General features: G+C 40.0%; 1 long non-coding RNA gene across 1 annotated transcript; it reads right to left on the reverse strand.

Moving 5' to 3' along the window:
• Window positions 1–1,302: 1,302 nt before the first annotated feature.
• Window positions 1,303–13,776, reverse strand: LOC139557325 (uncharacterized). Its single transcript, XR_011671363.1, has 3 exons — window positions 13,496–13,776; window positions 5,634–5,781; window positions 1,303–5,452 (listed from the first exon to the last, which is right to left on the reverse strand). It is a non-coding gene; the product is annotated as an uncharacterized lncRNA (long non-coding RNA).
• Between the last annotated feature and the right edge of the window lie 1,029 nt (window positions 13,777–14,805).

Raw genomic sequence — 14,805 nt, forward strand, 5'->3', positions numbered from 1 at the left:
AAAGGATATTTTTGCCACTTGTGTTGTGGCTCAGGCAGATGGCGATAAAATGTTCATTGAAATGTCACCCTAATATTTGACTGCTGATGTGAGGATAATATAATGAATAGTGTTTTTACTTTACACACAATAAGTGCTTTCTACACACCACCGGTACAACTATTCAGTGTAAATCTAAGTTCTCTTATTCCCTTAGAATTACCTTGTTGAAGACTGTACACGTGCATAGTGTTATTTGGGTAAGATTTGGAGGAGATATAGGCTATAATGGATAAACTGTTTACCAAGTGGCATGAGGTAAAATTGCGGAATGCCAAAAACTTGAAACCTCATCCATCCGAACATTTCCCCTCAGCAGCATATGGGTCTGGCGACATCCTGTCAGGCTTTTCCACTCTGCCAAGCTAATTCAAGAGTGACTTTCCAGAGATTCTATTAGCAGAGAACACAAGGGCTTCCTTAAATAAGTTGTCTGTGCTGATTGGTCAAGGCTTTGCAACGGCAAACAACCCTTTTGCGTCTCTTTTGATATTTTAAATAGAACTTGTGCACCAATATTGCATTTTAAAAGCTGACATGTTAAATGAAGTTTCCTTTAACATAGTCCACATGGAAAACTCTATAAAATAGATGTTTTTATATGAATAAAGACTTGCTAAAATGCTGAAATTCAGCATTTTGACATCTCCCTCTGTGCACTCTTTGTGACTTCTAGCAAGATTTTAACCCACTTTAACCCAACATTTCTCCAACTTCACCATCATTGTAAAGCCCTAGTTATTTTGTTGCTTTAAATAGGAATTTCTGAAGATTTACTATTTATTTCATGTGATTCATTTTAAAGTAAAAAAAATAGCTGTCCTTCATTTTAAGGTCAACCGTGAACTGAACTTTCGTTTAAATATGGTGAAACTATTCCTTTTAAGAAACATTGAATAGTAAAATCATAGTGTAAAAGCATGTCACTGGTTGTACTCTTTTCAGCCATTTTCTGGTAATTTGTGGTGGAAAACTGAGTGGGTTGAGCATAACCCTATTTCACATAATAAAAATTAGGTGGGTGCTTACATTTGTCCTATTTCATACATGTACAAGTGTGTATTTTACGCATGTGAATTGAAAATTAGTTTTTTTGCATATCCCACTATCCCTGAGACACCCTCGGAGAGTGGGTCATGGCCAGGGATCAGCCATTATTAATGGTAACCCTGGAGCAATTGGGTGATTCTCGTGAAACCAGTTTTAAAATGTCTGTAGCAAATAATAGTATAATTACATTTGAAAACATATATATTTTCATGGTTATGTTTAACTCAGGCCTTTACATTATGAGCAATGTAAAAACATTTTTTTTATTACTTTTTTGGACGTAAGGAGAATTTTGTGAAAATGTTGGCAAATACATAATATCTTCATAAAAACATAATAATAATTATGAAATAGTACAGATCCTAGTGATGCAAGAGAAAAATATGTAAAAAAGTGCCTTGCCTCAGGGCACATAGACAGATTTGTTCACCTAGTCAGCTAGGGGATTCAAGCTTGCATTCAATTGCCCCTCCCTGCAGTAGCAGTGCATGGGTGAAATCACCGGGGAAGCCAAGCCAGGAAAAAATTGCCATATTACAACCTACAGTTGAAGTCAGAAGTTTACATACACCATAGCCAAATACATTTAAACTCAGTTTTTCACAATTCCTGACATTTATTTCCAAGTAAAAATTCCCTGTCTTAGGTCAGTTAGGATCACCACTTTATTTTAAGAATGTGAAATGTCAGAATAATATTAGAGAGAATTATCACATTCCCAGTGGGTCAGAAGTTTACATACACTCAATTAGTATTTGGTAGCATTGCCTTTAAATTGTTTAACTTGGGTAAAACGTTTCGGGTATCCTTCCACAAGCTTCCCACAATAAGTTGGGTGAATTTTGGCCCATTTCTCCTGACAGAGCGGGTGTAACTGAGTCTGGTTTGTAGGCCTCCTTGCTCGCACATGCTTTTTCAGTTCTGCCCACACATTTTCTATGGGATTGAGGTCAGGGATTTGTGATGGCCATGCCAATACCTTGACTTTGTTGTCCTTAAGCCCTTTTGCCACAACTTTGGAAGTATACTTGGGGTCATTGTCCATTTGGAAGTCCCATTTGTGACCAAGCTTTAACTTCCTGACTGAGGTCTTGAGATGTTGCTTTAATATATCCACATAATTTTCCTTCCTCATGTCGCCATCTATTTTGTGAAGTGCACCAGTTCCTCACCCATTTTCCTCCAAACATAACAATGGTCATTATGGCCAAACAGTTATATTTTTGTTTCATCAGACCAGAGGATATTTCTCCAAAAAGTACGATCTTTGTCCCCATGTGCAGTTGCAAACTGTAGTCTGGCATTTTATGGCAGTTTTGGAGCAGTGGCTTCTTCCTTGCTGAGCAGCCTTTCAGGTTATGTCAATATAGGACTTGTTTTACTGTAGATATACAGTAGATACTTTTGTACCTGTTTCCTCCAGCATTTGTTTACTGTTGCTGTTGTTCTGGGATTGATTTGCACTTTTCGCACCAAAATACGTTCATCTCTAGGAGACAGAACGTGTCTCCTTCCTGAGCGGTATGACGGATGCGTGGTCCCATGGTGTTAATACTTGCGTAATATTGTTTGTACAGATGTACATGGTACCTTCAGGCGTTTGAAAATTGCTCCCAAGGATGAACCAGACTTGTGGAGGTCTACAATTTTTTTTCCTGAGGTCTTAGCTGATTTCTTTTGATTTTCCCATGATGTCAAGCAAAGAGGCACTGAGTTTGAAGGTAGGCCTTGAAATACATCCACAGGTACACCTCCAATTGACTCAAATGATGTCAATTAGCCTATCAAAAGCTTCTAAAGCCATGACATCATTTCCTGGAATTGTCCAAGCTATTTAAATTCACAGTCAACTTAGTGTATGTAAACTTCTGACCCACTGGAATTGTGATACAGTGAATTATAAGTGAAATAATCTGTCTGTAAACAATTGTTGGAAAAATTACTTGTGTCATGAAAGTAGATGTCCTAACCAACTTTCCAAAACTATAGTTTGATGACAAGAAATTTGTGGAGTGGTTGAAAATGAGTTTTAATGACTCCAACCTAAGTGTATGTAAACTTCTGACTTCAACTGTATTACAAGTACTGTATACACTTCAACAGTGTTTACCAATCCTGGTCCTGGGAAATATAGGGTTACACATTGTAACTATGCAATAGACTAGAAACATGATTTAACTAGTTAAAGGCTGATTTATAATTCATATATACAGAAACATAATTTAAAAAACAGTACACTACACTTCCTATGCATCAGGTAAATACTCTAAACCGATTAATCTCAATATCTAATTTCTTTCATCTGCAGTGATCCGAGGACACAGGATAGGTGTAGTATTTCATCAAATGAGAGACTTAATTTCAATCAGTAGAGAATGTGAAACACTTTTTTGAAAGAAGTTCATTATCCAAGTGTTATAAATACATAATACATGCATTATAAATATTATAATTGTAATATTATATTATAAATAAAAGTAAAATCTGTACTTCAATGCACATCTGGTGTGCATTATAAAAACAGAGGAAGAAAGAGGTGGGGAGAGAGAGGTAAGAGAGTGTAAAAGACAGAAAGGGAAAGAGGTAAGAACAGAGGAGCAAGGAAGAGTAACAAATTAATGAATTACAGTGCTACTGAACTTAATATTCTCTCAGTTCATCACAATTACATAATAGTGTCTCTAACGGTGTTTTCTAACCAGTCTAGGGCCCCCAGTTGGACCGAAAGTTATCTTAAGAGCGGGTGAGGTGGCAATGACTGGACTGGGGTTTGGCATCCTCTCTCACATCAAAACATACCTGCAGACGAGAAACAGATGGAGAGAGAGATAGCATAGGTTTCTAACACTATCAGTCATCATAATCATCAGGAGGTGAAATTCAAAACTGACCTTGGATAATTTACTCTGGGACTACTACATCTTTATCTATATTTCAATGTAAAGCATCTCTTTAACCTCTTAATGATCTCTACAGATTGATGTCCCACCCACGATACGTTTGAGCTAATGTGCGCTAATGCGATTAGCATGAGGTTGTAAGTAACAAGAACATTTCCCAGGACATAGACATATCTGATATTGGCAGAAAGCTTAAATGCTTGTTAATCTAACTACACTGTCCAATTTACAGTAGCTATTACAGTTAAAGAATACCATGCTATTGTTTGAGGAGAGTGCACAGTTATGAACTTGAAAAGTTATTAACAAACCAATTAGGCACATTTGGGCAGTCTAGATACAGCATTTTGAATCGAAATGCAATGGTTCATTGGATCAGTCTAAAACTGTGCACGAGAATATGCCTATCCTTTCTTCAGGTCCTAAGCTACAGGCAGTTAGATTTGGGTATGTCATTTTCGAGGAAAACTGAAAAAAAAGGGGTGGATCCTCTTGAGGTTTTAATAATACTTCCTGTTGACCTGACCAAGAGACCTTTCACCTCTGATCATGCTGTGACCTCTATGTAGCCAGTTCAGATGTGGGAGGGGTTCACCGACACAGCTGATATAACCTAAAGGATTTAGGGAGAAGTGATGAAGTGAAGGAGAGAGACTGTTATTGAGAAAAGAAGGTAGTTGAAGAGACAGTGTTCAAGAGTAATCTGTGTGTGTGGCCTCACCTGGTGTCCACACTAAGTGGCTGCAGAAAAACATGCACAGACACACGAGGACAAACAATATAATGTAGTTCTATAAATATAAAGAATTAAGTGTCTTACTATTCTCCATGGTTGGAAGAAGACACAGTTATATACCTGAGCCTGCTTACTGCACAACACAATCCATTAATCAAATTGATACACAAGTGTGTAGTTGTGGGTTATAGTGTGTCTAATTGCTCTAAATGTGTTCAATATGGGTGACTCTTATACAGACATCACCCTTACCTAAACAGCATCCTCACCTGAGAAGTAGAAATCAAAGGGAGAGAAACTGGGAATTTAATAACTGCAGTAGACATAGCTAAGTAAATGGAAGAATACTCTAATTGCAATGTGGATGGGTCTTAAAAGAGCCTTTGGTTGTGCATAGTGTAGTCTATGGTGTTTCCAGTGAACAGCACCCTCTTTGAAGAAGTAGGAGGTGAAGATCTCCCGCACACGGTTTGCCTCCCATGCTGCCTTGGTCCCCATCCTTGAAACATCCTGCAGAGCAGCAGACCTCTCCTCTGGCACATGGCGGTGAGCTGCAGATCCCCTCCTGGTCTTCTATCCTCATGAAGTTATGCAGGACACACGTAGCCTTCACACGCCTGAATTCCCCCAGGAGGCAGTCCCAGATGGCCCTGGTCACCCAACTGTGCAGTGCCCTACACGGTAACTCTAGGCAATCGTTTTGAAGGAACCTCCAGTTACAAGGTATCTGTAGGAATATATAGGAAGATAATTTCATTATTAGACTTTTACATCACCAGGTCATTGTGGATTACTAAAGCATAATATCTCAAACATTGGATAGATAGATGCATGTGCACCCACATGTGTAGCATGTGACACCAGCAGGATCATATCAAGGATAGCATAAATAATTAATACAGAAATACCACTTGAAGCTTGCTGATGAGTTGATCATTTGAATCAGCTGTGTAGTGCTAATGTGCACCCCTTTGAGTCGCCAGGACTAGCACTGAGAACCACTGCTCTTCATTGGTACCTTTTCATCTACACACACACTTTCACAGCTCTCTGTATCTGAGGACAGAAAACATCACAAGAATAATACTTCATTAGACTGCACTGAATATTATGTTAGCATTATCTCCATCCTTACTTCTAGGGACTGGAACTACACAAAAGCACCTGCCCTATCCAGAATAGCCTATTCTCTCACTTTGACAGTTGGGGCTGCTATCCTTTCACCCTCCTCCATGGCTGTTAGCTAGCTACCTACAAATGCATTTGGAGTTTATTTTTTACAATGATAAATACATCAAGATAGCTAGCAAATATGAAGTTAGGTTGCTGGTGATATTTAATTCACTTAGCTAGCTAGCTATACAGTATGTCAACATTTCCAAACAGAGAGAGCGGGGAGTCAGAAGTGGGCTGGGATTGTGCTCCTCACTGTGGATTGACATCTGACCATTGTTTTCATGATAATAGAATCTTAGCTGCGTAGTAGTAGAGAGATGGTGCTCTCATGGGAGCAGTTATCCACCTGGGGTATTGATGGAGATTGTGCTTTACATAAGCTCTCTGTATAACTGCGAGCCCTCTTTGAGGGGTACTTACGCCCAACATCACCATGGCTACAGCCAATAGTAGCACAGATAGAACAATGGCGCTCTCTTGCATTCCCTAGTGGTTCTACAGATCTAAACGGGGATAGTCGTCCAGGTTTTAAAGTGAAACGCTGAACGTTTTCCACCATGGTCTCTCTATCCCTCGCACTGAGCATTATCTTATTTGTTGAGGGCTGGGACATACAGTGGGGTCTAAAATGATTGACGCTCTTGATAAAGATGAGCAATAATGACTGTATAAAATAAAGAATTAAAATACTGAGCTACAGTGCATTTTGTTGTTACAGCCTTATTCTAAAATGGATTAAATACATTAAAATCCTCATCAATCTACACACAATGCCCCATAATGACAAAGCAAAAACAGATTTTTAGATTTTTGAGCAAATGTATTAATTAAAGACTGAAATATTACATTTTCATAAGTATTCAGACCCTTTACTCAGTACTTTGTTGAAGCACCTTTGGCAGCGATTACAGTCTCAAGTCTTCTTGGGTATGGCGCTACAATCTTGGCACACCTGTATTTGGGGAGTTTTTGCAAATGTATAAAGAAAAAAACATATAAACATATAAAACATTGCTATAAGACTCGAAATTGAGCTCAGGTGCATCCTGTTTCCATTGATCATCCTTGAGATGTTTCTACAACTTGATTGAAGTCCATCTGTGGTAAATTAAATTGATATTGGAGTCCACCTGTAGTAAATTAAATTGATTGGATATGATTTGGAAATTGCACACACCTGTCTATATAAGGTCCCACAATAGACAGTGCATGTCAGAACAAAAACCATGAGGCTGAAGGAATTGTCCGTAGAGCACCGAGACAGGATTGTGTCGAGGCACAGATCTGGGGAAGAGTACGAAAACATTTCTGCAGCATTGAAGGTCCGCAAGAACACTATGGCCTCCATCATTATTAAATAGAAGAAGTTTGGAACCACCAAGACTCTTCCTTGAGCTGGTCACCCGGCCAAACTGAGCAATCGCGGGAAAAGGGCCTTCGTCAGGGAGGTGACCAAGAACCCAATGGTCAATCTGACAGAGCTCCAGAGTTCCTCTGTGGAGATGGGAGAACTTCCAGAAGGACAACCCCCTCTGCAGCACTTCACCAATCAGGCCTTTTTGGTTAAGTGGCGGAAGCCACTCCTAAGTAAAAGGCACATGACGGAAGCCACTCCTAAGTAAAAGGCACATGACAGCCCACTTGGAGTTTGCCAAAAGGCACCAAAAGACTCTTAGACCATGAGAAACAAGTTTCTCTGATCTGATGAAACCAAGATTGGCCTGAATGCCAAGCGTCACATCTGGAGGAAACCTGGCACCATCCCTATGGTGAAGCATGGTGGTGGCAGCATCATGCTGTGGGGATGTTTTTCAGTGGCAGGGACTGGGAGACTAGTCAGGATGGAGGGAAAGATGAATGGAGCAAAGTACAGAGAGATGAAAACCTGCTTCAGAGCGCTCAGAACCTCAGACTGGGGTGAAGGTTCACCTTCCAACAGGACAACGACCCTTAGCACACAGCCAAGACAACGCAGGAGTGGCTTCGGGACAAGTCTCTGAATGTCCTTGAGTGGCCCAGCCAGAGCCCAGACTTGAATCTGATCTAACATCTCTGGAGAGACCTGAAAATAGCTGTGCAGCGACGCTCCCCATCCAACCTGAAGATCTGCAGATAAGAATGGGAGAAACTCATCCAAATACAGGTGTGCCAAGATTGTAGCGTCATACCCAAGAAGAGTCGAGGCTGTAATCGCTGCCAAAGGTGCTTCAACAAAGTACTGAGTAAAGGGTCTGAATACTTAAGGAAATGTAATATTTCAGTTTTTTATTATCCATAAATTTGCTCAAAAATCTAATCTGTTTTTTCTTTGTCTTTATGGGGTATTGTGTTTATATTGATGAGGGGGGAAACTATTTCATCAGTTTTCAAATAAGGCTATAACATAACAAAATGTGGAAAAAGTCAAGGCCTCTAAATACTTTCCGAATGCACTGTATTTTATATGCTCAAACATTTTGGGAAATTATGTTATTTTATACTAATACAATTGCTCAGAGAAAGAAATGTTGTTTAATACGTTTTTTTTGTGTTCTCAAAAAGGTAGCGCAAAAGAAATGTTGACACCCCTAAAGATCCTTATAAATGAAGTGGTCAAAAGTGTAGTATTTGGTTCCATATTCCTTTGAATTGTGACACTACAAACTTGTTGGATACATTTGCAGTTCGTTTTGGTTGTGTTTCATATTATTTTGTGCCCAATAGAAATTTATGGTAAATCATTTATTGTGTTATTTTGGAGTCCCTTTTATTGTAAATAAGAATACAATATGTTTCTAAATACTTCTACATTAATGTGAATGCTACCATGATTATGGATAATCTTGAATTCATCATGAATGAGAAAGTTACAGAGAAAGTTACAGAGGGTCAAAGATACCCCCCAAGACATGCTTAGCTCCCCTGTTATTGGTGATGGTGAGAGGTTAGCATGTCTTTGGAGTATGATCTTTGACCCTCTGTAACTTTCTCCCTCATCATTATTCACGATTCACACAAACTTTCTTACTCATTTTGCTCATCTTTATCAAGGGGTGTCAATCATTTCAGGCCCCACTGTATGTGTGGATGCAAACTTTGTATTATGACATCATACATAGTGGGGCGACTTAACGAAATCAAAAACAAAATTCCAATCTAACAAGACTGCTACCATTGGCTCTTTCCAATAGTGGCAACCTTGACAGATTGTTGTTGTTTATAAGCAGGACGTTGCCCCACTGTGTATGATTGTGTCATTTTGCAGAGTCTACCTTTAATGTATAATTATTTCCTGTGTTCTTATACCCACTACTTTGTTCTTCCCCCCTAGATGTTCCATGTCCGAGGATACAAAGGCATTTTTTGACAGTGAAAAAGGAGTGCTGGAAGTCCCCTTGACGGTGCAAGTGGTTGATCAGGTTTGTTGCACTAATACGCTCTAAATTTACAGGCCAGAATTCAATTGTGGCACAAAAATTAAACAATCTGTATCAGTCAACTACCACTGATAATATCTGTTGAAAATGTCCCCAAAAGGCCAGGGATACAGAGGGAAGCAATTTGGGAGATGGAGTTGGCCTCAAATACTGCAAAGACAGCCTTCTAGAGATTGCATTGTGGAAAATTGCAATATGCAATGATTGTATTCTGGCCACAGTCTACAGTGTGAAGTGTCATACAGACAACAGCCCATCTCAATCTAAAAGGCAGCATTGAGTACTTATTCATAAGTAGCAAGCCTCCTGCAGGTCCCCATGAAGGGCAAAGGCACTGAAGGATGGCAAGCAAAAATGATCCACCACCCCAAGGCCTGTGCTGTTCCATGAGTGCTAATGAGCCAAGCATAAAGGTTATTCCACATTGTTTTAATGAAAAGGTCTAGATAATATAATCTGGGAATCTTCGTTTTGTCAGGACCCGGTGTGAGAAACAGTCACTAATAGTCGGCAGAACCCAGAAGATGAGGCAGACACAGCAGTACTAGAGACGGTGGTTTAATTAAGGTAAAAGATCTTCAGGCAAAAAATATAAATCCACAACGTCAAAAGTAATGCCAAGAGAAAAAATGAATATCCTCCAAGATACAATGAAAATCCACAAAGTGGTAAGAACAGCAGGGAAAAACAAACCTCAAAAGAATAATCAAAAATAAACAAGAACAAAACCAGAGTACCTCAGGAAAATCCAACTAGAGAAATATATGTTCACAGCATGGCTGGGGCTGGGTGCTAACATACAAACACAGAGCTGTGACGACCCTCCCACTCTGTCTGCCGTATTCTCTCTTTGTTCTTGTTTCCTTATTAGGATGTCGGTGGGTGGAGTTGGGAGGGTCGTCAGCTACATGGGAAACACCTGGGCCCGGTGTCTCCCAGGATAAATACACCACTTCCCCATTCATGGAGGGTACTCTCTCCGTGCAGACACCTTTATAGATTTGGTTGTGTTTCTTGGTGGTTTTTTGGTTGTTTGTTTTAGCATCTTTCAACATCCTGCATTATCACATTCATGCATGCAAAACACTCACTTACACTACTGATTACTGATTACACACACCATTGTATATTATACTTAGTTACTTTATTTAATAAATATATATTTTGTTACTCCTGATCTCCACGTTGTCTCCCTTTTGTTACGGGCTTTGAGCCGGTTCGTGACAGAGCAAAGAACTAAGGAACACTAAGGGTTTAAATACCTACAAGGAAACGAGGCACAGGTGCAAATAATAACTAGAACAAGGGAAAAAACAAAAGGTTCAAAAAGGCGCAATGGGGGCATCTAGTGACCAAAACCTGAACAATCCTGGTCAAATCCTGACACGTTTTTCATGTTTCCCCTCTATTTTAGCTTTACATTCTGGTTGTTTCGCATGTATACTGCTGATCAGATATTACAACTGTAAATCATAAGGGGATAATTTTCAGGCACTTATTTGTGATGCTGCAGGGATTATTCTGGATATCCCAAATAAAGACCAACCCACCTATTGATGTATGATAACAGTAAAACCAAACATTTTATAAATTGATCAGGGATTGTTGAATTCCTTTCACACCAATGACTGTATTTGAATAGACAAAGCCATTGATCACGTGACACCATTAATTCCTATGAAGACTCAATAGCGCATTTGAAGCCAAGGAAGTTGGTTTTAGCGGGGAGATTTATGTAGACATAACATGCACTGTTTTAGCTACTTGAGGAAGTGATGTTGAAGGCTAGCTCAGGGCTGCGCCCTCTCATTGAGTATCTCAAGTTGAAGGTCGACCGGTGTACTGCAGGCTGCCAGTAGCATCTGAATTATCTTTAACTTCTGTGTGCGATTTTAAAATAATCCGTTCAAGGACATATATCTGGTGTAATAGAATTAATGACTGGTACCATGACTGTCTTCGGTTTTCTTATTTATTTACACGAAGATTGTCCACGAAGATGATCATTTTCTGAAAACAATGCCTGTAGTATCGCGGTCGGCCTTAAACTTCGTGGCTTCAATGAGACGGGGCAGTCGTTCTCCCCCTCAGCCAAATCATTACCTTACCCACCCTGTCCCACATGCCCCTCTGCCCGCCTCCCAAACCCACACCCCTATACTGGGGAGGAGAGGATTTGGAGGCATTAAGTTCTCACAGAGCCACAAGCAGACCACCAGGATGCTCCTGCAGAGACTAAAAGCTGTGCCCCCAGCCTTGAGCCCTGCCTCCTCTCCAGGCTTCCCTCTCTGGCCCTCGCTGGCCAGGAGAGCGCCGGTGCTGAGCGCGTGACTGGAAAACAAGGTAATCTGCCGCGCCCAGATACGGTACAGGGCATTATTATTACATGGACAGGAACGCTGCTCTCAGGACAACAGATTGTGTTAGTTTTGAGTGGAGTTGTGCACAACATATGGCACAGGGATTTGGTTTGGAATAAACAAATTGACTAATTGTTCCACCTGGATCAAAAATGGATTTGCTTTGATTCTATTACTTTAGGATGTGCACTTGATTTAGCTTGCCTGGTGGACTATGTGTGCAGGGTTTGCACTTTTGGGACAATTTCATTGTTTCTATTGTGCCAGGCGTAATCAAGTGCACCTATTGGGATTGAAACACATACATATTGGACCATAGACTTCTATTTTTGGACCCATTACTACTAATTGTTTGGACTAAAATGAACAAACTTCATAAAATGCCTCCAGATACAGGTTTATGTGTTTGAGGTGTTGTGAGTATGCATAGTCTTTTTGGACATGGAAAGGGTTATTTTGCATAGAAAAGAAATTGACAGCATAGGATATTATTTCATAAACAGAAAAAAGCATAAATACTCTCGAACAATTACTTCCTTTCACTGGGCTTTCAGGTGTGACCTGTTCCCGTCATGGTCCATGCAGTCATAACCTGTGCTTTGACCGGACAGAGGTAGACTTTGGCCACTGCTCCATCTACGAATAAGTGAAGACCAACATGCGCCTCGTCCTCCTGCCCCAGGAATTTGGCTTTCTGGGCATACTGTACCTCAGGTACGGTCCTCCATCTCCCTGACTTACAGCAGCCCTATGGATTGACCTTTGACCTCATTTCCTACTCAATGCTTATATCTCTCTACAGTATAGTCCACTATTCCACCTTGGCTAAATCAGGCCGGCATCATGAGCCATCAGTAGGAAAACACTCCTGTTATTCATTTGGATTATACTAGTTTTGCTCTGATGTGCCAGTTTGGCCTATGCTAATATAATAATAATAATAGTAATAATTAGGTGGGTGCTTATTTGTCCTATTTCACATGTGCTCATGTGTGAATTGGGAATGTGTTTTTTGCATATTCCAAATCCCCCTGATATGAACTCAGCGAGTGGGGTCACAGCTATGCTATTCTCTCTAGCAGGTTATATCTGACCATTAAATTATAATGAATTATATTTCTGTGTATTTGACTCTGTGTCTGCTGTTATGCCTGTGGCTTTAGACCTCTATATCTCACCTAAACCTGTCCTGAATAGCTAATCCGCCCCTATGTAGGTTCTCTGCTTTCAGTCAGTCAGGACTCAGGACTAAAGCGTTTGGATCATATGTGCCGTGATGTGACTTTTCATTAGACTGTTATATCAAATATATTATTTATGTGTAATTATTATTATGTGACTAAACTAATCATGTAACATTAATTGACTAAGAAAATGTTGTTTAAAGAGTTAATATTTCCCCAATTTAACTCTCTTCAGATATTTTCATATCTTATCGATTACAGTCACTTATTAATGTATTATTACCTCATCAGTCATTCTGAACGTCGTCATTTCTTGTAGTCTGCATGAACCCTACTTTATTGATGAATCAGCGATACACAAATTGTCTCAATTGATGTATTTACCAACTAATTAAACAGTTACAGAATACACAAATACACACTAACATTATACAGTAAATAGTCTCTAGAAGACTAACAAAACAGGACAATTTGGTTATAACACGGTGGCGAATTCAAAGAGAGGAGGAGGGAGGAAGTGACACAAAGGAGTTACTCTATCGGATATTGGGAAGCTACGCTCACAAAAATACAAAATCTTAAGCACTCTAATAACCGCTCATTTGGAAATAAAGAATGAAATTTATGTATTTACGATTGAGCTGTCCTGGATCGTCCAAATCCTTTGGTCACGGAGATGTTGGGTGTACGACTCTGAGTTTATAACCATTTTGCAACATCCGGCTCACGCCTTAGTCTGCTTGGTCTATAGAGTGATAGATTTCTCAACCATTTCAACATGTCGCTACAGCTCCATGCTCTCTGGTCTAATATGTTTATTCTTCAGCGCATCCTTTTAAACACTTGGAGAAAAAGGACGTTCCATTACGATTTGCAAGAAAATAAATAGTGTTTAATTCTCCAATTTTGGGGAGGTAGGAGTTTTGGTGGGAGAAGGTCCTTTGTTCTACTAAGGTCTCTCCCTCCATACTGCTTGGCAAAGGGAAGGTATTTACGACCATCATAAAACCCCCCAGGAGAGGGGAGGGGGGGGGGGGTCTAGCTGGCACCCCCGATCTCCATCTCAGGACTGGCAAGTCATGACATAGGATTTGGATGGCCTGAGCACTAATCAGTTGAGCAGTTTTTTTCTCCTCCTAGTTTACAGAGGTCCAACCCAAAAATGACTTTGGCACTCTCCTCCCATTACAGCACAACAACAACTTTGGCACTCTCCTCCCATTAGAAACCTTGGGGGTGGATATGATCTTTAGCTCCAATAAGGCATGAGGGTACAGCTTTCAGCTAAACTGCAAATCTGGAATTAACAGGTAATCAAGGTTTCGTTCCTTCCTACACCTTGTCCTGTCGCTGAATTCAGCGCTATCAAGTACATTTCACCACATTACTATTATTTATTTGTGTTTTTCCCCATGGTTGCTATAGACTTCACCCTGTCGTGTCGTGCGGTTCCTGTGAAGGTCCACCAAGGTGTCCATGAGCCCCAAAACAGACAGCCCTTCAGAGACCCCAACTAGCCGATATACAGCCAGGGTACGGCTCATCTACACTACCACAACTATCACTTATATAAGATACCATGCATACATTCATTGACATTTCAGTGAAAACGTACCACAAATGTTTACTTAATCATGAGGCAAATGTCCTCCTCAAAGCATATCTATGTTAAAAAGTAAAACACTTAGGCCGAGGTTGATTGCAAGTAACATAATCTAAGGAAATATATATGACATCATTACATTTACCCATCTGCTTCACACCTTGCACTGCGTTTAGTGCGTTTAGTTTTTTCCGTTTAGTAAGTAATGCATTTTGTCTTCTCTGAAATAATGACAGAGGCACTGGCCGGAATCTTTGCACAAATCATGTCAGCTAAAATGATTTATGTTTAGGGTTAGGATTGGGCCCATAGTTAGGAAGGTTTGTGTTGTTTGTTCCCAG

This window comes from Salvelinus alpinus, chromosome 28 (assembly GCF_045679555.1).
Source record: "Salvelinus alpinus chromosome 28, SLU_Salpinus.1, whole genome shotgun sequence".
Classification (NCBI taxonomy): domain Eukaryota; kingdom Metazoa; phylum Chordata; class Actinopteri; order Salmoniformes; family Salmonidae; genus Salvelinus; species Salvelinus alpinus.